Below are 27173 nucleotides of genomic sequence, written 5' to 3' on the forward strand. Positions count from 1 at the left end.
CATTATTAACTAAGGAATCTTTATGTAGGCGTTCTACTTTCTTTAACTACCCTATCTACCCTCAAATTTTACTCCATCGTCTTCAGAAAGTATTTAAAAAATGAAGACGTGGTGTAATATGGTTAGTCTTAGGTTTACAACCCACCTCGATGTCCAGTCCTTGCAGTGTAGAGACTTGCGTGTCTCAATGACAATGGGGGCTATGCCTACGGAGCGTTAGCACCTGGTGGGGACTTCCTTGCTCAACAGGACGGAGGGCAAATTAGTATAAACTATCTTTTATATTTTATTTGTTTCAGTCATTTGACTGCAGTCATGCCGAATTTTAGTCGAACAAACGACTTATTTTTTAGTCGAACACTACGACTTATTTTTTAAGCCTTGTACTTATTCTAGCAGTCTCTTTTGCCGAACCGCTAAGTTACGGCAATGTAAACACATCACCACTGGTTGTCAAGCGGTAGTGGGGAATATAAATACGCACAAAGACACACAGTCATAGATATACATACATACGGCTTCTTTCAGTTTCCGTCCACCAAATCTACTCACAAAGCTTTGGTCGGCCCTATGTTATAGTATAAGTCACTTGCCCGAGTTTGCCACGCGGTGGGAGCGAACTCGGAACCATGTGGTTGAAAAGCAAGCTTCTTACCACACAGCCACGCCTCCGCCTATAGTATATGCAGTCTCGTCTACCCGGAAGTAAAAGTAGGTTTGCGTACAGCCAACACCCCTAGCTAGAAAAAGCAAGGTGACAGAAGCATCGATGACAATTCAAAGCCAACAAGACTTGAGATACGAAGGCCTTCCCTCAGGAAAAACATGATATGGCGTGGCAAATTCCGAAAGGAAAACAATATTTTGCACAACGCGTTAGGCCATAACCTGGAAGCCACAAAAGAAGTGAAAGAGAGAATGTTCTGAAAATAGATATGGAAGCAGAGGTGACAAAATAGGGATCCAATTGGAGAGAAGAAAAGAAAGCCCAAAGCTGAGACCATCGGAGAAAAATTATGACGACCTATGCTCCGCCGGGGGCAATTTGCTTAAGTAGATACACATTAAATGATAAACAGCAGGATGGTTATAAATTGAATGTCGATGATCATAAATCTGTTCAGTTGATCTAGAGCTAAGTAAAACAACAAAGCAGGAATTATTATCTGTTTAGGAGACATTAGCACGCATCTACAAATGAATTGTTCGCTGATTTCTGCAAACAAGAACGCGTGCACTTATTAAATATATCTGTCCGAGTAAGTAGTTACGAGTGAGGAGACATACAACAAAGTGGAAAAAACCACGGTGTCTCGAAGTCCTCTTATTGTGGTGTATTGTGAACACACATCGTCTAAAGAGATGAAAGTTCTTTGTTGACGAAAAGGAAAGGCGATGAGGACATTCACGTTCGAATCTGCGAGAACATATTAACAATAAATAGATACGTTATGTTTGGGTTCTCGCTGTTCTGCGTGCACCCCGTGGGTTGTTGCCTTCTTGTCAGACATCAGCACGTATTAACAAATAATTTGCTTGCTGATTGCTCTAAACAAATGCAGGTGCTTTTGTTAGATTCATCGGACGAGCGGAGGAGCTTCGACTGAGGAGACACGCAATGAGGTAGAAACACCGTCATGTCTCGATACCTCCTTACACCGATGAATTACGGGGAGAAAGTGTTCTATTTTGACGATAAACAACATCGATCAGATATTCACAGACGAATCTGCCATAACTTATTAAGTACGAACGTCAATATTATGATTATCAGCGAAAACATTTACTCAAATTCTATTCCCTAATGTTCTTTTTCACTCCTTGAAAATTCCCACGTTTACTGTCAATGTAAACAATAATAAATGTTACTGTTTACAAGTAATGTGGCTTGTAAACCGGAGGAAATTACACTTGATGCCGATAAGGTCAGACTAGCGATCAAAGTTCGAGTAAAGTTTACACTACTGCTGCTATTACTACTCGTGCTACTACTACTACTACTACTACTACTACTACTACTACTACTACTACTACTACTACTACTACTACTACTTGTTACTGTTTCATTATTTGTGTGTGTGTATGTATGTATGTATGTATGTATGTATGTATGTATGTATGTATGTATATTTTTTTATTCTTTTAATTGTTTCAGTTATTTGAGTGCGGCCATGCTGGAGCACCGCTTTTAGTCGAACAAGTCGACACTTGCCCAAAGTTCCACGCAGTGGGACTGAACCCAAAACCATGTGGTTAGTAAGCTACTTACCACACAAAAGTTTGTTTTCCATGTTATTGTTTTTATGGTTTCGCTTCTCATTGTGTTCAACGTTGTTTTTTTGATGTCCTGTACCCATATATGCATGTATATATACACATATATATATATATGTAGGTATGTACATATATGTATATATGCATATATTTATATATTATTTATATTATTATTATATGATCGAACGTCACGCATCCTTTTCCAAGTAAGTTTTATATATATATATATATATATATATATATATATATATGCGTGTGTGTGTGTGTATGTGTGTGTGTGTGTGTGTTTGTGTGTTTATTGCTATGTCTTTTGATTGTAGGTCATCTTAATGCTCAATTTTCTGTCCGCTGAGTGGATTGGAATAACAATAAGTATAGTACTTGGACCAAGGGTGAGCTACGTCAATCTGGACTCTCATTGAGTAACAACTCTCACCATTGTCATGAATGTATGTATGAATGTGTTTGTGTGTGTGTGGTGTGTGTGTGTGTGTGTGTGTGTGCCTGTGTCTGTGTGTATGTGTGGGCGAGTGGTTGGTTAATCCTGTAGAGTTTTTGGCATAAGCCAACGCGTGGTTCTGACGAAAGGCACTTGCCCAAGTGGACACACCACGCGGCAAGATCGAACCAAGAACTATATGGCTGCGAAGCAAAATTTCTTAATCAGACAGTCATCTTCCTTGACCAGAATCGAAATTCAGCGAAATATTAATTGTTTTAGATGTCGAACAGAGACGAAATAAAAAAAAAAAAAACTACTTTCATCTCTTTCCAGGTTTCCAAACACAAAAATAGACCAAAATAATCAGTGACCCATGGAAGAGAGATTTAACTTTGATATATATCATCATACAGTTATTAAGATTTGTTACGGTATATTGTGTTTGATAAAGTGGAAGCCGAGACGTTGTATTTTAAAATAACATATAACGGTATTAGTTTATGCTTTGAATCTTTTCCTGATTTCCAGTCAATGGGTTACAGTCGAGCTCAGACGATGTCTTCAAGGGTTTTACTTGACCATGTCGACCTTAGTTCTTATTCCAGTCTGGTACGTTAATTCTTCGACCTCTGTTCGATGAAGTAGTATGCTACAAGACTTGAAGCGAAACACGCGCACACACAAACGCATAAACACACACACTTTAGTGTGTCTATGTGTGTCTATCTTTCTATCTATCTATCAATCTGTCTGTCTGATTGTCTGTCTGTCCCTCAATCTCCCTGTCTACTCTCCCCTTCTCTCTCTCCCTCTCCCTCTATCCATCAATCCATTCATCTATCTGTCTGCCTATCTATCTATCTATCTATCTATCTATCTATCTATCTATCTATCTATCTATCTATCTATCTATCTATCTATCTATCTGCCTATCTATCTATCTATCTATCTATCTGCCTATCTATCTATCTATCTATCTATCTATCTATCTATCTATCTATCTATCTATCTATCTATCTATCTATCTATCTATCTATCTATTTATCTAGCAGTCTCTCCCTCTGTCCGTCTCTCTAACTATTTATCTATGTCTGTCTTTCTCTCTCTTTCACATTATCTATCCGTATATCTATCTCTCTATCACTCTCGTTATATATATTTATCTATATCTCTCTGTCTGTGACGGACATTTTCGGTTTCTGTCTACCAAATTCCAATTACAAAATAGACTACAACAATTGCGTATCTATATATTGCGGACTCAGGCATTGGTGAGCGGTTACGAAATTTCCTTTGGAAGGAAGAGGCACTAAGTTCTATCCCACAGTTTGACATCTTGGGTAAGTAGATTTACCAACGCCTCGTATAGACTCGAGCTTTGTGGGTAAATTTGGGAGTACGGAAGCTCTGTAGAATCCCACTTAGTGATCTGTAACTGTAATTTAAAAGCCCAGCCTTCTTACACACGTCTTTCGCTGATTATAACTAAGATTATTGTTAAAGGTACAGGGGTAGGGGTGTGGTAAGAAGTTTGCTTCCTAACTGCATGGCTCCGAGTTCAGTCCCACTACGTGACACTTTGGACAAGTATCCTCTACTACACCCCCGGGCCAGCAATAGCCTTGTGAATCTGGTAGACGGAAATTGAAAGAGGCTCGTCCTAATATATATATATATATAAATATATATAGAAGGACTCAGGCATATATATATATATATATCCTGTAGTCTCCCGCCTCCCTTTTCCCCTCACTTACCACCCCATGACCCTACGTCTCCAACGCACCATTCTTCGAGCTTTCCGTCATCTCCAGTCCGACCCGTCCACTTCACACCTCTTCCCTAACCGACCCCTCCCCTCTTTCAAACGAGCCCACAACCTTCGAGACCTTTTAGTCCATAGCTCCTTCCCTGACCCTACCTCCCAACCCGGCTCGGTCCCCTGCTCCCGCCCACGTTGCCGCACTTGCCCTTACCTCTCCAACACCACCCTCCTCACTAGCACCCATCATCGACCCTTCAATTCCTTCACCTGCACCTCCAGCAATATTATCTATTGCGTCTCTTGCATCATCAATTCCTTCACCTGCACCTCCAGCAATATTATCTATTGCGTCTCTTGCTCTCTCTGCCATTCCTTATACATCGGACAAACGAAACGCCGCTTGGCTGACCGGTTCGCGGAACACCTTCGTGACATCCACCTTGCGAACGACACACCGGTCTCACGCCATTTCCGCTCCACCGGTCACTCCTTGCAACATCCGGATTCCCGTTTGCGCCGTGAACAGGAATTAATCTTCTCTCTTCGCTCTTATACGCCATTTGGTCCCAACTCTCCCCGCTCCTCATCTAAACCCCCTCTCCCCCTCCCCCTCCTCACCTCCCTCCCCCCGACCTCTACTTCTCTTCAGTCCTTCATCCTTTCACCCCTACTCCCCTTCCCTTCCCTCTTTCTCCCTCCCTCCTTCCCTCTTCCCCTTCCCTCTGCTCCCTCACTCCCCTTCTCTCTCCCCCCTCTCTCTTTCCTGATTCCTCCTCCCCTTCCTTCTCCCCTCCTATCTTCCCCTCCCCCTCCTCCCCTCTCATCCCCCTCCTCTTTCCCCTCCCCCTCTTCTCCTCTCTCCACACTACACCACACGACTTTACACATCACATCATATATACATACACACGTCCAGACCTCTCATACGCACTAATACTCTCTCATACACACACACACACACACACACCCTTATGTTGGAGTAGGTCATTCAACCCTATTATCTCCCCTAATTTCGCTCTCACGTCTCATGTTTGATCTTTGACTTCTGGCCGAAATCAGATCGCCATGTTGATTCGTTAGTTACTGCACGCATATTTTTTTCTCTCCTTCTTTCTGTGTTGTTTTTCTCTCTGTGTATCTTTCTGTTGAAGAGCGTAGGCTCGAAACGTTAAAGACTTGTTTTATTTATATTTCCTGAGCGCCATACTAATACAATTGTTTGTTTGTTCTCCACCTGCCTTCGTCTTTTGTCTATTTTCATAAAGCTTCCCTATATATAAATATATATATATATAATATATATATATATATATATATATATATATATATATATATATATATATATATATATATATATATATATTATTTATATACATATGTTTGTGTGTGAAGGCACACATGCCTAGTGGTTAGAGCAGCGGACTCGCTGCCGATGGATCGCGGGTTCGAATCTCAGACCGGGCGATGTGTGTGTTTATGAGCGAAACACCTAAGCTCCACGCGGCTCCGGCAGAAGGTAATGGCGAACTTCAGCTGACTCTTTCGCCACAACTTCCTCTCACTCTTTCCTCCTGCATCTTGCAGCTCACCTGCGATGGACCGGCGTCCCGTCCAGGTGGGAAACCTATACACCAAGGAAATCGGGAAACCGGCCCTAATGAGCCAGGCATGGTCTGAGAAGGAACAAACATATATGTGTGTGTGTGGTGTGTGTGTGTGTGTTGTGTGTGTGTGTGTGTGGTGTGTGTGTATGTGTGTAGTTATGCGTGTGTCTTTGTGCATACATTTGTGCCTCCCCACCGCTTGCCAACTGTCACCATGCTGGAGCACCATGTTAAAAGGTTTAGACGAGCAAATAGATCCCAGGACTTATTTTTGAGTCTGGTACTTACTATATCGGCTTCTTTGTCGAAACGCTAAGTTACGGGGACATTAACAAACCAACACTGGTTGTTAAGTGGGGAAACAAACAGATACAATGGGTTACTGTTTTTTTTCCTGCTAAATTCACTTGTTAGGCACTGGTTGGCTGGAAGCTTTAGTATAAGACAGTGCACAAGGCGCCGGTAGCGTACAGTAGGTTTGAACCTGAAAGCACGTGTTTACAAAGCAAGCGTCTTATCTACCGAGCCATTAGTAATAACGTTTTCTGTATTTGTCACAAGGGCGTTAGACGCCATTTGGCGTCTAACAAAGCCAATTTACATAAAAAAAAAAGACGATGGAACTCTACATAGAATCTAATATATGAAAGGAGATATAAAAGAAAGAAAAAAAAATAACAGTAATGATGATGATGATATAGTTCGGATTTGTTTGTATTTGGAAATATATGGAGAAGTGTTTTTGTTTGCATTTAAAGCAAACAGATTAATGGTTTTATCATTCTTGTGAGATACTTGAAAGACAGAGAAAAAAACAACACACGGTTTGGAAATTATAAAAGCTTAGTTGCTGCAAATGACTAATTTCTGTCAAATCGTCTACTTAACGTCCAAGCATAATAAGTATATAAATAAAAAGATAAATATATTGTATAGAACTGCAGATTGTGTTGCGAATATAAGCTAATGCAAAAAGAAAAAAAAAAGGGAAGAAAAAAGAATTATACATAAATGAAAGAAATAGGTTAAGATGTTTTAGACTATTATTATTATTATTATTATTATTATTATTATTATTATTTATTTTTTTTATCACGTGCTTTCACTGCACCACTGAGCGCAGGTCTGTGTGCCTTGGATATGTGCTGTGGTTTATTGTGTCACTCTTATTTTTACGGTATTGAAAGTGTTTTACGTAGGATGGGTAGGGTGCCTAGATTTGATATTTTCTGTATGTTAGTCCTGGTGATTTTGTTATGCATTTGTCTCATTATTATTATTATTATTATTATTATTATTATTATTATTATGATGATGACGATGATGATGATGATGATGATGATGATGATGATGATGATGATTATTGTTATTTACTTACTGCTAGCTTTCTCTCCCCGAAAATACAAAGAACTGGCACTCACCTGTGAGAAATGAAAATGAAAACTAGTTAGAAATGGTTCACGATAATAGAATTAATAGCACATGTGGGTATTAAAGATAATAGAAAATAAACAATAATAATAATAACAAAACGAATAAATAGGAACAGTACATGACGAAGAATTGTATTGTATAGTTTTATCTATGTATATTGTCATGTCATTCCAGTAAGATCTTTCATCTTTTATGTTTAAAATCGACGCAGTCTGTAAGTCGGAATAGGAAATAAAACGATGCAACATACAAAAAGACAATGGAATTGTCGGCGGATTCTTTGAATAACGATTACTTTTATTGGCCACAAGAGATCAAATATTCGCGACAATACAAAGGCGACATACGAATGGAAACAACAAGACACAGTGGGTGGAGATTTACATCGAGTAAAATGGTGAGAAAATAAAAGTAGACGCATATATATGTACACACACACATACACACACACACTCACATACACACACACATGTACATATATCTGTGTGTGTATGTGTCTTCGTGTCGGTTTTTGTCCCACCACCATCACTCGACAACCGGTGTTGGTGTGTTTACGTCCCTGTACTTTAGCGATTCAGCGAAAGCTACCAATAGAATAAGTTCGAAGCTATAAAGTAAGTACTGGGGTCAATTTTTTTCGATTAAAATCCTTTAAGACGGCGTCCCTGCATGGTCGCAGTCTAATGACTGAAACAAGTAAAAGATTTACCATATATATATATATATATATATATATATATATATATATATATATCACGGTGATCACCGTTACCGACCAGGCTATCAGATGTTGCTACACATCGCTGGTCACAATGCGCTTCGCATTGTTTTAGCCTTGAAATGACGCCACCCCGCTGGCTAAGCGAGCAGGCCAACAGAAGAAAGAGTGAGAGAAATTTGTAGCGAAAGAGTACAGCAGGGATCGCCACCAACCGCTGCCGGAGCCTCTTGGAGCTTTAGGTGTTTCCGCTCAATAAACTCTCACAACGCCCGGTATGGGAATCGAAACCGTGATAAAACAACCTTTTCTTAGAATTCGCAATGTCTACGAATCTAACAGAAATTTCAGTGACAATACATCGCCTCTAATATGTGACCGTGGAGGCGCAATGGCCCAGTGGTTAGGGCAGCGGACTCGCGGTCATAGGATCGCGGTTTCGATTCCCAGACCGGGCATTGTGAGTGTTTATTGAGCGAAAACACCTAAAAGTTCCACGAGGCTCCGGCAGGGGATGGTGGTGATCCCTGCTGTACTCTTTCGCCACAACTTTCTCTCACTCTTACTTCCTGTTTCTGTTGTACCTGTATTTCAAAGGGCCGGCCTTGTCACTCTCTGTGTCACGCTGAATATCTCCGGGAACTACGTTAAGGGTATACGTGTCTGTGGAGTGCTCAGCCACTTACACGTTAATTTCACGAGCAGGCTGTTCTGTTGATTCGGATCAACCGGAACCCTCGTCGTCGTAACCGACGGAGTGCTTCTATCCAATATGCGACCGTAAGAAGAATTATGCAAGTAACTGCATCAGTCTGGAGCAATGGTATAGGAGAAATTGTTTTTTGTCTCAATTACAGAGAAACTTAATAGGTTTTTATCGAATTAGGGTTATGGGAGATTTGATGGTTTTCGCTATTAGAAAATTATTAGCATATAGGCGCAGGAGTGGCTGTGTGGTAAGTAGCTTGCTAACCAACCACATGGTTCCGGGTTCAATCCCACTGCGTGGCATCTTGGGCAAGTGTCTTCTGCTATAGCCCCGGGCCGACCAATGCCTTGTGAGTGGATTTGGTAGACGGAAACTGAAAGAAGCCTGTCGTATATATGTATATATATATATATATATATATATATATATATATATATATATATATATGTATGTGTGTGTGTTTGTGTGTCTGTGTTTGTTCCCATAGCATTGCTTGACAACCGATGCTGGTGTGTTTACGTTCCCGTCACTTAGCGGTTCGGCAAAAAGAGACCGATATAATAAGTACTGGGCTTACAAAAAGAATAAGTCCCGGGGTCGAGTTGCTCGACTAAAGGCGGTGTTCCAGCATGGCCGCAGTCAAATGACTGAAAAGAGTAAAAGAGTAAAATAGTAAAAGAGTATATTCTTCGATGTGATTTCAACTACAAATTGGATTCCAACTAAAAATAAGATTTCAACAAGAAATTGGCTGTGTAGTAATAAGTTTGCTTCCCACCCACATGGTACTTGGGTCAGTCCCACTGTGTGGCATCTTCTGGCTAATGTCTTCTACAGTAGCTTCGGGATGATTAAAATCTTGTTAGTGAATTTCGTAGACGGAAAATGAAACAAGCCTGTCGTATATGTTCCTTCTCGAGCCATGCCTGGCTCATTAGGGCCGGTTTCCCGGTTTACTTGGCGTATAGGTTCTCCACCTGGACGGGACGCCGGTGAGCTGCAAGATGCAGGAGGAAAGAGTGAAAGAAAGAGTAAGAAGTTCGCCATTACCTTCTGCCGGAGCCACGTGGAGCTTAGGTGTTTCGCTCATAAACACACACATCGCCCGGTCTAATATTCGAACCCGCGACCCCTCGACCACGAGTCCGCTGCTCTAACCACTAGGCCATATGCCTCCACTGTTGTATATGTGTGTGTATGTGCGTGTGTATGTGTCTGCTACCACCTGGCAACCGTTGTTAGTGTGTTTACGGCACGTAACTTAGCGGTTCGGCAACAGAAACGGATAGAATATGTACCAGGCTTGAAAAAATATTTAAGGGTTAATGAAATTTAAGGGTTAATGAAATATAGATTCTAAACACTACTTTTTTTTTCACTCGATTAAGGATTTATACGTTTGGCAACGTGCAATGTGAAACTGTGAAACTTAGGCATTTATTCAAGTGAAATTTTAGTCACGTACTAATTGCACTTGGATATTGTCTCTTAGTTCAAACAATTCACTACTTTTAAATATTAATGTATACCACATCAAGTAATTTAAAAAAAAAATCTTAAGCAGAAATTTTTAACCAACTATATTCGTCATATTTTCAGGTTATAGCTCAGATAGAAGTGTCTGTATTCTTTGGAGATGCTTCAGTAACACGTTCTTTTTCACACAATCAAATATTCGAATCCATCTTACACAAATAAATTTTTAAAAATGGCAGCATTGGATTAAATATTAAAATTCTACAATGCAATTGCTTAAATGAGATTTAAAATTTTACTCTAAAGAAATCGCCTGTAATTGTTGTGAAGTTTTTTTATACTCAATCACTAAGCTCTTTATTTTCTTAATTATAAAAGAACAGCATTAAATCTTTTATATCAACAAGATGTCACACGTAAGAGCATTAAGGCTTTGACGACATTTATTCTATATTCAGGTCTCCTGTGGTGTACGAGCTCCTTTATTTAATAGAAGAAAAAGGTCATGGCAGGAAAATAGCGACAAGCAAAATTGTTATTTAAATAAATTCTATTTTTCATCAGAAATAAGAACTAAAATATTTCTTCAAAATAATTTTTTTCAGAATTCTAAACCCCCAAGTAGAAAAATTTCATAATGTATGATATCAACGAAATAAACACTATTAAACATTCTTCTGTTAAGAAAAGAACTGAAGATAAAGGTTCGCCTGGCATATTTTACTAGGCAACGTATAATGAAGTTTGTGGCTGGTTAAATTAAAACATGTAAATGTCTACAGAAGAATGTTAAAAGGTAATAAAATATTGACATTGCTATTATATAAGGCAGGCAATAAGGTCATTGTGCTTAATAAATATATAAGCTAGGCTCTTAAAATAAATCACACATTATACACGTTGAACAGGCGTGGAAGTAAAATATACAGACAGTAAACAATCAGGATGAAGAAAACCTTTGAGTATTTTCTGTTCTATTTTTCAGTTCCAAAGTGAATATCTTCATCTTCGACTCTACTGAGAGCTAACCAAGTATTCATAAGTTACACAATACTGCTTGCTGCCAACTCAGCTAGAATGCACCAACATATGGAACCAATCTGTGGTTTGAGGTTATGAGTCAATGCATATCAAATGCTTTGGCGTAGAACAAAAACAGCATTAGTAAGGAGACAAACTGTAACCCTTTAAATCAGTAGTTCGATATCCACTCGATTTAGCCACACGATAAGCTATATCGAAACTAAAAGCAAAAATAATATTTACCTTTAAAGATGAAACCAAAACCGTTCAAGATTTTAGCTGATACTACAGTCAAGTTACTCATTAAATATATAATGAATATTCCCATCCTTATAGTGAAGGGTCCGGGGATCAAAATACAAGCATCATTCTTCACATCCATTCGCATCGTCATCAGACTCTCTTTGAGATAAATAGGGTCAGTGAGCTCCTGACTTCTCCTCCAACCCAGTTTACTGTCATGATAGATTTCTTCGCCTCTTTTCAGGAATTCACAGGCAGCGATGGTTTGTGCTAGTTGTTCTAGACTGTTTGCCTTCTAAGGATATCAAAGCCAAACCACTCGCCTAGATATCGCACCGGTGTAGCTATGTACATAGAATTGTCCTCATTTTGCGTCATGCTTTAACAAAAGCCAAGATGTGCTTTACACCTAGTGCTCTTACAGAACACCATGTATTAAATTGGAATTTCTAAAGCTCTCTCTTATTGAAAAGTAGTCGTTGACCTTATGTTAGGTACATCTGTCATTTTTGTCCTGTCGGGTTTCCAACAATCAGGCTGACCATGCAAGCCTGATCAGTGTGAGCCGGTTTAACTGCCGATGAGCCGACCTCGCAACAGGTTGTAACGGACAGGATGTTACTAGATCTTTGAAAATTGGATCCAGTTTGTCTCATTTCCAAAATAGACAACACCTTACACTTTGTCAACTATCGCCCTTATGCACTCACTACACATCCATCTAATAGCTAACGAGACTCGGCCTTTCTTAATTTCGTTTACCGGATGCAAACCGGTGTTTTAGCATGATTGTTGTTGTTTCTGCCGCCATCTTGGTCACCTTTGACCAAACAGAACTATGATCAAAACATCCTAGCCGTGACCATAGAATCTTTTATCCAGAGTGCATTCCAACATCACAAAATCTTTATTTGGTCTTTTCTTATGACAGTAGAATGGAGAGATTTGAAGGAGATTTAATAGCTGTTTCAAGGTGCAGGAGTGACTGCGTGGTAAGTAGCTTGCTTACCAACCACATGGTTCTGGGTTCAGTCCCACACCGTGATGCCTTGGGCAACTGTCTTCTACTATAGCCTCGGGCCGACCAAAACCTTGTGAGTGGATTTCGTAGACGGAAACTGAAAGAACCCCGTCGTATATGTATATATGTGTGTGTGTATATGTTTGTGTGTCTGTGTTTGTCCACCCAACATCGCTTGACAACTGATGCTGGTGTGTTTACGTCCCCGTAACTTAGCGGTTCGGCAAGACACATCGATAGAATAAGTACTAGGCTTACAAAGAATAAGCCCTGGGGTCGATTTGTTTGCTCGACTAAAGGCTGTGCTCCAGCATGGCCGCAGTCAAATGAATGAAACAAGTAAAAGATTACGTCGAGCAGCAACTTAGATGCTCCTCCGTTGACCTCTAATTGGCGTTATTTCTGATGGTGGCGATGGCGGTTGGTTGTGGTGGTGGTGGTGGTAATGGAGATGATGGTGGTATTAAAGAAACTTAAATGATTACGATGACAGTTTTAGGGAAGAATGATGAGGTGGAGACGGAATACCTAGCGGAGGCGTTGTTACTGATTAAGGAGAAAGAGGTAAGTGCGAACTGCAAGCAATGAAACAGGAAATCGTTTGTAATGTTATTTCCGCTCGCCAGAGAAACTGCTTCGAGAAATAATGACACCACCAACACCACTACTACTGCTACTGCTACTACTACTACTACTACTACTACTACTACTACTACTACTACCACCACCACCACTACTACTATACTACTACTACTGCAGCTACCACCACCACCACCACCACTACCACTACTACTACTACTACTACTACTACTACTACTACTACCGCAACCACCACCACCACCACCACCACCACCACTACTACTACTACTACAGCTACCATCACCCCCACCACCACTACTACTACACCACCCCGCAACAACAACAACAACAACAACAACTACTACTACTACTAACGACAATGAAGAACCTATTTCATTGCTCAATGTAAACGATACGCAACAGCGTGGCTAAGGATATTCAAATGTAACATCCATTATTTGCAAAATGATAATAACAATAATGAAGATAATGACTAAACATTAAAACCATCACCACTACAACAACATCAATAATAATAATAATAATAATAATAATAATAATAATAATAATAATAATAATAATAAAAGCAACAATAATAATAATGTGAATGGTGTAGCAGTAGGACTAAGGATATTGAAATGTAACAGTCATTACTTCAAACACTTTTCGCCCTTTGAAGAAAGACGTGCTCTTATTACTTAGATAATACGTTTTAGGTTATTTCCTATTTTAAATTGCTCTCCAACAACTCCACATCATGTAATTGGCAATTTAAACAGTCAATTCTACAAGACAATTCCTTAATTGGTGCCAGTTTATAAAGATTCAGTAAGATTTGATTGTGAATGTGCACTTGTTTAATCGTATCTCTTATAAAGTCTTTTCTGAAAATTTATTTATTTATTCATTTAATAGAACCTTCTGTTAAATGCCGAAATGTGAATGGGATTTAGAGAGAGAGAGAGAGAGATTATCTATATTTTGCAGCTGCTATATTATTACTATAACAACTTAGTGTCTTCAGACTATTAAGCTTAGCACTTTTGTGTTGTTTTTCTGCTACACATCATGGTGAAAAGAAGCAGCAGTCCGTGTGTGTGTGCACGCGCCTATCTATCTATCTATCTATCTATCTATCTATCTATCTATCTATCTATCTATCTATCTATCTATCTATCTATCTATCTATCTATCTATCTAATGGCACGTATGAATGACGAAGCCACCTTGACTATGATTCTATGAACCGTAAAAATTAATACAGAGAGTTGCTTATTTGCAAAAAAAAAAAAAAAAAAGAAATATAACATGTGACTTCATTGACCGAGGTTACCGTGGTCTTTTCCGTAGGCTTTTCTTTCCACGGGTAAACCTCACCTGTCCTCCCCTTTACACTTCATATTGACATTTCTGTGATAACGATCCCTATTGATCAATTTTTTTCCTCTCCCCCTTTTTTTTAACCCCCCCCTTTTTTTTGTCCTCTTTCTCTCCTTTTACGATCCCTTTTGATCGACCCCCCCTTTTTTATTTTATTTTTATTTTATTTTTTTATTTTATTTTTTTATTTTTAAACCTTCAAAAGAAAAGCTCTACCTTGTAATTTGTTCTATCTGTGTGCAGCCCTGTGTGGCTAATAAAGAAACATATCTATCTATCTATCTAAATGTCTGTCTATCAGTCTGTCCGTCCACATGACTGCTCCCCGCTCTCTCCCCCTTCTACCCCTCTCTCTCTCTGTATATATATATAATATATATATATATAATATATATATATATATATATATATATATATATATATATATACACGTATACACGCACACACATGTAAGCGCGAATGGAAAAAATAATTTATGAAAACACTTCTATCCGTGTCTTTTAACACTCAACTCATTTCCTTAAGCTGCTAAATGAGGCCAAAATCTCCTACGAATACCATGCCACGTGTCTCGTAGAGCGGACAGCTGTAACACTCCTATACCAGAGAGACTAGCTGCGTTTGGACTCCGGAAAAAGAAGCTTTTATCATAGAAGCGAGAAAGAAAAATTTGTTTGCTTGCATCGCTTTTGTAGCACAGAGACATTTGAGAATACAGATTTCTTTTTATTTCTATAAATTTGCTTTCTAATCGAGCATTTTCGAGGGTGATTTACTTAAAACATAGCAATATAAAATATAGTATCAATAAGAAAAGACTCGCTCAACATTTTATCAAATTAACAGTTAAAACCGACGTCATCAAGTATCGCAGAGTTTATTAGAAATTAAGTAAGCGATGAACAGAAGAAATTTTTCTGAAAACCAAAATGGGCAGTGAGTAGAAAGTATCGTCCTTTAATTCCTAGGTATTATGTCCAGTCCGTTGCACTGTAATACTGTGGAACTTACCAAAACAATTTTAATCAGCTCAGTTTCTTTGTTAAAATTATCAAGAGTTAAGATAAAAACAATTATCAAATCTTCAAAGAAATGTTTGAGATTACTGCAGTAGTAGTCGCCAAGTACAGAATGCTATATATATATAATATATATATATATATATATATATAGATATATATATATATATATATATATATATATATATATATTATATATATATATATATATAAAACTTATAACACGTACGTGTATACATATATGCGCGCGCACACACACTCACCCTTTTGCTGTGTTGTGCGCTCTCTCTCTCTTTCACACTCTCTTTTCCTATCTCTACACATATATGTGTGTGTTGCGTGCATGCGTGCGTGGAGAGCAGTTTCATGTTTAGAGGCAAAGTAACGGATTTTGGTGTACGTACATACATGCATACATACATATATGCATACACACACACATTTATATACATATATACACACAAAGACGTATACATATGTATGTATATATATATATATATATATATATATACATGCATACACACACAAGCACAGACACATACATGTATATATATCTTTGTGTCTGTGTGTATTGGATTAGAGAGCTCGGGGGAACTTTAGCACTTGGTGAATGCGCGCATGGGGTGATGGAGCAAGAAGGCGGGAGAAAAATTTTCAGAGACGTTTTCTTCCTTTGTAAGCATAATAGAAGCACACAGAATTTTCTGCCTTATATATATATATATATATATATATATGTGTGTGTGTGTGTGTGTGTGTGTGTGTGTGTGTGTGGTGAATTTACCGCCTGTTTTGTTTCCAAACTTCACACTGCTTACAAACAACAAAACATTTTTGAAATTCTTTTTCTCCATCTCTCTTGCACATCCGCCAAGTGTGAAAATTCCTCCAAGCACTCCAGTCTAACACATTCCTGGTTACGTACAAACACGCTCACACACACACACGCACACACGCAAATCCACACGCATATACATATATCATTCATATATATTATGTCTTTTTGTATCACAGAACTTGCAGCTGGTCTGTTTACTCCCTTCTAAATGTATCTTTACTAACAAAATTCTACTACACCTAACAACATAAGTAACAGGACGCCAGAAGAAGCTCCCTTAATTATTAAACTATGGCAAGTCCTGCCTACATTTAATTGTAATTTTTTCACACAATAAAACTACTCAGAATTTCTCCTTTATTCCATTTACCTTTCAACTATGAATATAAGACACTTGCCCAAGGTGCCACGCAGTGGGACTGAACCCCGAACCATGTGGTTGGTAAGCAAGCTACTTACCACACAGCCACTCCTACGCATATATATATATATATATATAATATATATATATATAGACACCATGATAGATCGTTAGCCACTACACACATGTTTTTTCTCTGCCCCTTTCTGTAGAAAACCGTAGGCTCGAAACGTAAAAAACTGAGCGTTATACTAATACATCTGTTTGTTTTGTACACCACCTGTCTTCGGCTTTTGGTTTTTTTCTTAAACTCTCCCTATATATAGGTATTTATACACACACAGAAATATGCGTATGTCCAAGTGTGTATATATATATATATATATATATGGTAATTTATCAGGAATATAATATTAATGCAACGACTTAGTATTCAGAACAGCGAACATTTCTTGACAGATAAATCTGACAACCTAAATTGGACACCGTGTTTGTTTTTCTTCTGTCAGTAAATATTAATATAATCAATTCGTAATATTAATTAATAACATTAATAATATCAATATCTTAGATAGACAAAAGGTCATACATGTTGAAAGATAGCACAGTCATTTGCATCGACTCTAGTACTTGAGCGGCATTTATTTTATTCCCACCAGACAGATAAAAAGCGAAGTCTATCATATCGGTTCTGATTTAAACTTAAAATTTAAAGGGAAGTTGCTTTGTTCTTTTCTTTGTCTGGTGCTCTGCCGAATCTGACGTCCAACGCGTTTCGTTGATTACAATAATATTAATAGGAATAAATTTTCAGAGACGTGAGCTATAAGATATTGTGAGAGTATAGACTAGCTTTGTCCTCTACATGTTGCCAATTCTCTATGGTAGTCATTTCAATTTTCATTTTTTGCCTAATGAGATAAAAAAACCAAGGCTGTATAGATATTAGAGCATTTATAGATAGAAGGTCTTACAGCTGTTTCTAGGATATTAATTAATAATATCCCTTCATCGGAGACGGTGGGATATTATTAATTAATATCCTAGAAACAGCTGTAAGACCTATCCATAAATGCTCTAATATCTATACAGCCTTGGTTTTTTATCTCATTACGCAAAAAATGCTTATATACACACGCTGACATAGAACCAACGTTGAACCCTTTATTCGCAATATTACCGAATCTGGAACTTAACTATGGATTGTCTATAGCACTTGTTCAGCATTGCCTGATACCTTTGGGTCTCAATGACACCATTATCTCTTATAAAAGGATCGTATATATTTTCCTCTATATATTGTAATCATAAGGTTATCTTTTGTGCATATTTATTCTGTGGAGTCGGCGTGAATTCGTTGGATCATTAGATTATCACTGAATTCATAATCTTGTTGTAGAATTCTTAGGATGGCTTACACTAATCCACTATTACCAAAACAATATTCAAAATAGAATATAAATTTGGTGCTTCAAAACTAACGAAACAGTTTGGCGCGAAACATACGTGTAGCGTTTGGAGGGGTGCCTATTTACGTTTAGGTAGACTGAGCTTTCGACCGTGGGTACATTATGAAAGAGACTGGAGAAAACTCCGTCGTTAACTGTTATGCTACCAAATCATTAAGCTGCAATGGTTACATATTGGTACACAGTAATAGAAATCAGCCTCTTTAAACTGGTATAAATATGAATATTCTTTGTAAGTTGACTTCATCGCAGGAGTACTGAAAAGAAAAACCCAAATAAACTAATCACCGAATTCTGGTCTATATTTCTGACTCCAAATTAGATTTGAATTAGGCTACCTGTCTTAAATATCGCCTCTAATGATAGAAATACACATTATTTTGCCACGGACATCATATTTCGACAGCGTATATTCATAATTTTGATTATTATGTGCCAATGGAACTCAAGCTCTTGATAGGGCCTCCCGTACTAAACAAATCAAAGGACTACCTGTTATTAGAGGAAGAAATGTGTAGGGTTAATAAGCATCGATGACAATTCAAAAACCAACAAGACCTGAGAGAGGAAAGCCTTTCCTCAAGGTGCAGGAAAATCAGTGATAAGGAAGCAAGATCTAACTGAAGAGAAGCAGAAAAGATAGCCTGGAATCGATAAGAAGGGAACAAACTAGTCGATGGCTTATGCTGCATAAGGAGCGAAGAGCTTAAGATATTTCTAGAAGATCTTATTCTGTTCTAAATCTGAAGTATCTCTTCATATCAGATCTAAGTGAAACACTTAATAAAACTTATATGAGAGTCACTATGTTGACTTCTAGAGTTTAAAATTTAGTGGACTGTAGTATTCAATATTACGTGTATCAGGAATATTTACAACGTACAACCAGTGACAAAATACGAACCATTGTAATATTCAAAGATTGATTTTATCTTCTCGGCCAGTCATCACTTTTACTTTCCTACAATTAGTAAGCTATACATTTCGGGGTGACAAAGGTCGTCTCCCTCTACAAGCTACATCGTTCATAATCAAGCTGGCCATTCATTGAAAATTAAAATAGAATGGTCTTTTGAACTTGAAGAAAAAATAAAGCAAAATGTACGCTAGAGACTTAAAAATAATGTTACGAAAATAAAGTAAATATGAAAAGAGAAATAATTAAATAAAAACAGAAAAAAGACACGAATAAGACTTCAATTGAATTTTGAAATGGCAGAATGATGAAGAATACAGAAGAACAGCCTCTTGGCATCTCAAAAAAGGAGATAACACAGCTGAGAAATTTTAATTAATAATAATTGTGAAACTATTCTAAAGTCATGAGACAAAAGCAAAAATGAAAAAGCGAAGAAAAAAAAGAAAAGAAAAATCACTAAGTTATTTAAAAGTTTTTTCGTCTACAATAGATTTTTTTTTTTACTTAAGTATAATCTAATTTTCATCGTGTAGTGGAAATAAAAAGAAACGAACGTTGAAATAACTTTTTTAGTTGGCGGTTGAATGATTTTCTCTATCAACTTTTCCATTAAGTTTTAAAATGAAAAAAAAAGAGAAAATAACTAAAAAAAATCGTAACAAACCGTTGGAACGTTGTATATTTTAATGGTTTCAGATATAGACACAAGGCCAATAATATAGAGGGGAAGGGACGTAATCGAGACAATTGACCCCTGATATATTATGTTATCGACTTCGAAAGGATGAAAGGCAAAATCGACCAAGGTGAGACTTGAACTCAGAAAGTAATATATGTGTGTATGTGAGAGTTATATCGGCACAACAGGAATGTCTCTCAGACGTAGATCAACACTACACAGACAACAAATCTACCAGCCCTAATACCGCCAAATACCACTCAGTAGTCACATAGACATGTGCTATGGAACGCCAAGCACAATTCACAACGTTCCCACTAAATAAATAAAGAGGCAACATTTATTGCAAAATACAAACCAGAACTTAACATGAATATATAATGGACTTCACATATAAAAATCCAACCAGAAAAAAAAGAAAAACAGATTTACTTCCTTTCAGATAAGAAATATTAATTCCACTAACTATCCTTTTAGTTAAAAAGAAACATATTCAACGCTTATCCCCCTTGAGCTACACTCTCCAGTACAACTGCAAAAACTGTATCATATCTGATTCTACGCAAGATTAAATCAAAAACGTATGGTATCGTAACATTGAGTCATGATTAAGGAAGCAAAACCAGTCGACTTTGTACATATTGTAATGGATTAAAAGATCTTTATCCACACAAACAAGATTTCTGTGCTTTTCACCTTAATTCTTATTTTATTTTTACCACAACGTGGAATATCCCCACGAATTTTTCACTCACACACACATACACACACACACACACAGACACAGACATAAACACACACAGACACAAACACACACACACAAACACACACACACATACACACACACACACACACACCACACACACACACACACACATATATATATATATATATATATATATATATCACTTATGTTTGCGAACCGAGTAGAAAAGGCTTTCTTGAAGAGATTTAATAGGACCAAAATTCCATTGCTTTCACTAATTCGCTTTAAATCTCACATCTACTCCTATCATGTCTGCATTGTTAATAAATTCAAAATAATTTAACTGGAGTTGTTTCTCTTGCTTGTAGTTTTTTTTATAGATTTTTGAACACATTTAGAAGGAAATTAAATTTATATTTAATATTCAAAACATATCTTTGAGATAGTTACCTTTCATCCATAATGTACGTTACAAAGCAAGGTGGGATCTTAGTATAACAATGCTATTTATTATAGAAGTCTGTTGTTCCAGAATGATTTGGCTGTTAACCCAAATAGATGAAATAATAATCTTGAGACTTTCACAGTGACATCCATACATCTTAGTTAATATCACTGACATAAGTCAATTCATAGATTTTGACACAGCCAGTCATGAGTATCTTGACGGTTGGCGTGACGTTGTCCTAGATTATATTTATGGAATGCTGGCTTATTTGAGAATAAAAGCAGCCTTTGTTTTTTTTTTTTCATAAAAAATCCAGTCAAAAATTAACGCTGAATGGAATTCCTAACAAGCGTTTGCGTCTTAATAGACACCTTTATCTTATACGCTTCACTGATTCTCTATAAAGACGAGAGACTGAATAAATGAAGTAGGCACCGTAAGCAATTATTTTTTTCATGATCTATTAACTGCAGATCTATTTAACAAGCTGTAAGTTTCTATATACTTACAAATTGGCAAGCTTTAAAGTAGAATAATCAGAAGGAACTATTCGAATATTTAAAGCTATGTTTTATAATGGAAATAAAGCAAGAGAGATAAATGTCGTAGGAGATTACATATTTGAAGTGAAAATAAGCGAAAGGAATCTTATGATCGATATTATTATGTCACTGTAATGTAGGTCGAATAAGCTATTGAAGCCGTTTGTCAATTATAATGCTACTGCTATTCAAATGGCGAATCACCTTGTATATGTAACTTCTTTATTACTCTGAGGTGGTCTGGGCAATGATATCGTTCTCTTTACCGTATACGGAGATTGACATTTACGACGCTTATAATGACATAGTATCGTCCATAGAATCTATTAGATTAAACCAGATATGTTGTCCTTGGAATAATAACCTCAATTAAAACTTGCATTCCAAAAGGTCGAGGTGAGGAATTATCGTTATTATATAATCATCTTTCTTTTCCTCTACGACGTCCTAAGTACTGGACGTCTTCTATCTCTCTCTTCTCTCTTTTCTCTTTTCAAAGAAAATATTTCTCCCATCGTTCACTATTTTACCCTTGTTTTCGTTCGGTTTCCTTGTGTGTCTCCACTGTCCTGTTTTGTTCCTAACTTTGACTCTCCATAAACCTAAAATTTTATTTTGGTATTTATGGAAGCAACTGTCTCCGAAGACTCATGTCGTTGAATGCTCGAAATGAGAAGTAGATATACACCCGACAACTGATGAAGGGTTGTTCTTTCGGTTACCTGTCCTGTTTTCCATTTTTTCTGCTCACGTTTACGTATTTAACTCATTTGTTTTCGTAGTTTATGTTGTTTACTGTTGGTAATGTCCTGTACCCATGTATGCATATATATATATATATATATATATATATATATATATATATATACATGTCTATATACATATATATATATTTATCTATACGTATATACACGTCTATATATATATATATATATATATTTATATGTATATGTATGTATGTATGTATGTATGTATGCATGTGTATGTGTATATATGTGTGTAGCGTGTTCGTGAGTGTGTGTGTTTGTGTATGTAACTATTATGTGCGTTGAGCAACTTAACATTTGTGTGAGTCTCACAGCTTGACAACTGAAGTTCGGTACAAAAGGAGCCAACAGAATAAGCATTGGGGTCGATCCGATCGACTAATCCCCTCCTTTTCAAGGCAGTGCCTTAGCACAGCCGCTATCCAATGATATAAACATATACTGAACTAAAATTATTCGAATCCTTATAAACCATTTAAAATACGGACACAAATCTCTCTCTATATAAACGGCAGTTTGTCTGTGCGTTTTCTGTGTGTCTGTTTTCTCGTACCCTCACTCTGACCACGGCTTTCAACCGATTCTGATGAAACTTGACACACACATAGCCCAATGTCATAATTCAAAACTAACGCAGCGAAAATTTTGAAAAGTTCCCCAAGTTCTGAAAAAAATCGATAAATTCGACATGGGGTCGAGAATCAGAAACCCAAACCACAGACCGTCTAGGGGACGCAACTCCACCTTTTTTTAACTAAAAAAAAATTTACCATCATTTTTTTCCATTATTTTGCTATTTTTTGGCTATAACTCTCTAAAAATGCTTTATAGTTATTTTCCTTACAAACCTGAGCAACGCCGGGCGATACTGCTAGTAAGTAATAAATTTATCCATGACTTAATAAATTTAGTCATTAAATTTCTAAGCAGAAAAACACTTATGTGAGAGCACTATAAAATCCGAAAAGATTAAATAAAGCTTTAATAATGTAAAGGGTTTGATGTAAAGAGAAATAGCGAGATGAGAGAAGTTCATTTCTAACACGTTTGAGGGTAAAGTTGTTAGATATTAATTATAATTATAACAATAATATACTTGATGTTTATGACGTCATATATTTAAGTTTGTTTCTAATTCTTATACTGCCACTTGCTTCGTTTATAGAATTTTATTGGAAAATAATTGTAAAACGGTGATGATTTAAAAATCGATAAAATATGAAACAGAAAATGCAAAACTAATTAATAAATGCTTTTCATTTAATTTAAATATCTAAATAGCTAATTAGAAGAATCGCTAAGGTATTGGATGGAAGGATTCGTGGAATTTGCTCCAATGCTCTTCGCCCTGAATTTTATATTTCACCGATTCCGACTTTGCCTGACATCTTTTCGAGATTGATAAAACTGTACCAATGGAGTAAGGTTGGATAACCGGATCTATTAGAGACTCGAAAAAGATGCCTTGCCATATGTATTCTGACAGCAACGCCTGCGACCTTAAGCTGTATCGGTAGAAGTCGTCAGCCATTTTGTTTGGATAATCGTCGGTGACACAGAGAGAGGATAATTGCATGCATAGCAAACTTCTAGTCTTTCAAAAAAAAAAAAAAGTTAATTAAGTTCGGTTCAGTTCCGCACATGTATGGTCAACATTAATTGACGCTGGTACTACGTCGATAACTGCAAATAAACATGAATTAAAAAATCCAGATTAAACATTTTGTAAAATAAGAATGTTCTTCATTGACGTCTTAAAAATTATGTTCCTCCTACTGCTACTACAGGTGTATCTTTTTCCATTAATTAATTTACACCTAAATTTAATTGATGCAATGCTCTCTGTTTTCCCCAACAGCTCAAATATTTCTTTGTCTCTGAACCAGGGACGATCCGGGGGAAATCCTTTCTCTTTGGAACTTCTCGTTTTTCTCTGATCTCACCTCCTCCACTAATTCTCATAGGTTTGTATAATGCATGAAACATGTCATCGTTTCTCAAGTTTCCTTAGTTTCTAATTTAGAAGATTCTAGCATGCTTCTTCCTTGTCTCCACTGAAGAAATAAAGCTAACAAATTTGTTTGCAACGTAAATGAAAAGTAAACAGAATCGCCGATGACGAATAATTGATTCTTTGGCACATGACCAAAAATTTTCAGGCGAAGGGGTATGTTTGTTAAATGGTTCCCGATCACTTGACTGGTACTTTATTTTACCAAACCTAGAAGAATGAAAGGCAAAGTTAACCTCGGTGAGATTTGAACCCACACCGTAAAGAGCCATACCAAACACCGCAAAGAATCTTCTCCAATGTTCTTACTATAACGATTCGGATAAACGACCGTCTACATGTATGATGGCGCATGGCTCAGCGGTTAGAGCGTCGAGCTTACGATCGTGAGGTCGTAAGTTCGAATCCCGGACCAGGCTGCGTGTTGTGTTCTTGAGCAAGACACTTTATTTCACGTTGCTTCAATTAACTCAACTGTAGAAAGTAGTCGTGACATCACTGGTGCCAAGCTGTATCGGCCCCTTTGCCTTTCCCTTGGATAACACTGGTGGCGTGGAGAGGGGAGGCCGGTATGCATGAGCGACTGCTGGTCTTCCATAAACAACCTTGCCCGGCCTTGTACCTGGGAGGGTAACTTCCTAGGTGCAATCCCGTTGTCAGTCATGGCCGAAGGGGGTCTCAACATGTATGATATTTTTGAAGGTAGGGGACAAGTCGACACCCTTCCCTCAGTACCTGATTGGTGGTTTAGTGATTCTGAAAGTTTGCATGGTAAAGTTGACTTCGGTAGAATTTGAACCTGGCTCATAAAGTGCCAAAACAAATACTGCAAGACATTTTACCCGATGCTTTTAATTCATCACTGTTGTTTCTGTTTTAGACACTTGGCCGACAAACTTTGACCCTAGTTCTTAACTGGTATCTTATTTGGAAGGATAGAGAGGAAAAGTTGACTTTGGAAGGATTTGGGCACTGCGCACAAAGAACCGAAAAAATACCATCAATGACAACTCTGCCAATCCTACATCCTTACGCACCAAACAAATAACTGTTACTGATTTAAAGTGATACAACTAATCATTTGCAACATTGGCACAAGACTTGAAATTCAGGGAAGGATGTTAGTCAATATCATTGACCCCAGTACCAGTGAAGTAGTGACTGGTGCTATATTTTATTCGACTCTGAAGTAATGAAAGATAAAGTTGACCTCAGAATGTAAAGAGCAGGAGCAAATAATGAAACAGATTTTTAACGACGCTTTTGTGATTCTTCCAGCTATCCACCCTGGTGACACTGATAACATAAGAAGCCACCAATTACATACAGTACCAATTCTGTATTAGAGAAGAACGTTCTTTGTATGCACCAGTATTTTCACATTTATCACTTTCCAGAGGTGTTAATGTTTTCTATTATCACAATACAGAATGTTTCATTTATTTATTCTTTAAATTTGACCTTTACCGCGACATTACAAATACATTTTTGTTATTTCTTATACTTTGGTTGTTAGTAAAACCATTATGTGCTACCACCAGCTACTGTATCGTGGGCGGTTGACCGACTATCTACTTTTTTTTTTTACATTTCTCTTTTATTAATTGTTGTATCTTCAATCCTATCATCTCTATGGTGTTATCAATCCAGTTCTTTTCTCCTGTAGTATTTATAATACAGTTCAAAATATACGTTCAATTTTTTTTTTGCAACTTAACTCTCGGCGGAAGTGTTATGAAGAGAAATAATGTTTTCATGATTGAATTTGATACTAAATAATGAAGGAAGAATGTCCAACATTTTCATAGCGGTGACACAGCATGGCCACAACTAACTGACTGAAACCAGTTTTTGTGCTTTCTATATTTTCTTCATAAGTTGGACATTATCCCCAAGTAGTTGCTTGGTTTCCTAGAAACAGTAGCCAATCAATCTCAAATTCCACCCCTTGCCTATAAAACGAAAGACATACTCGAGTGTATAATAAATACAATACAATATTCATTACTTCTCTATAATAACAGAGAACATAATTTGATTACTGTTTTAGATGCTGTGTTTTTCGAGATTTATCTCTATTATTTCAACTCAGAAAGAAATTGATTCAAAGATTTAATTGATCAAACAGCAACTGATAATTATAAAGCTTCCGAACAAAACATAATTAGTCGACAAAGATAGTAAATTTAGACACAATGACAGACAATGACATTTGAAAAGAGATAAAATATGAAACTATGGCTGTCGTTAGATCAGCAACTCTCAATCTTTTTGGTTTTGTTGCGAGTTGGAGATCAAAAAACAAACTAATAAAATAAAAACATGAAAAAAATAAAAAATAGAAATACAGAAACAAAACAATTACTGGCGTACTGGAGATTAGATTAACAACAAAAAGTTTTACTGGTACGATTTCATGAAAAGTTTATTTAAAGAAAAATTAATTCTAAAATTTAGAAACAAATAAAACAATCTAGAGCTTATTGTATTTTATTAATTATACTTACGCATACAAAAAAAGAACTTACATTTTTTTCAGACACTCAGTATTGGTTTGGAATTCTAGCAAAAAGCCAGCAACTTCGGAGGAGTGGGGTAAGTCGGTTACAGGCGGCGAGCTGGCAGAAACGTTAGCGCTCCGGGCGAAATGCTTAGCGGTATTTCGTCTGTCGTTACGTTGTGAGTTCAAATTCCGCCGAGGTCGACTTTGCCTTTCATCCTTTCGGGGTCGATGAATTAAGTACCA

General features: G+C 37.1%; 1 long non-coding RNA gene across 1 annotated transcript in view; it reads right to left on the reverse strand.

The window, feature by feature from the left end:
* Window positions 1–7487: 7487 nt before the first annotated feature.
* The window catches only part of LOC118764192, a 164273-nt gene continuing 144587 nt past the window's right edge, over window positions 7488–27173 (reverse strand). The window contains exon 3 of the long non-coding RNA XR_004999979.1: window positions 7488–7506. This is a non-coding gene — a long non-coding RNA (uncharacterized LOC118764192). The remainder of the gene's footprint in view (window positions 7507–27173) is intronic.

Source organism: Octopus sinensis, linkage group LG7 (genome assembly GCF_006345805.1).
Source record: "Octopus sinensis linkage group LG7, ASM634580v1, whole genome shotgun sequence".
Classification (NCBI taxonomy): Eukaryota; Metazoa; Mollusca; class Cephalopoda; order Octopoda; family Octopodidae; genus Octopus; species Octopus sinensis.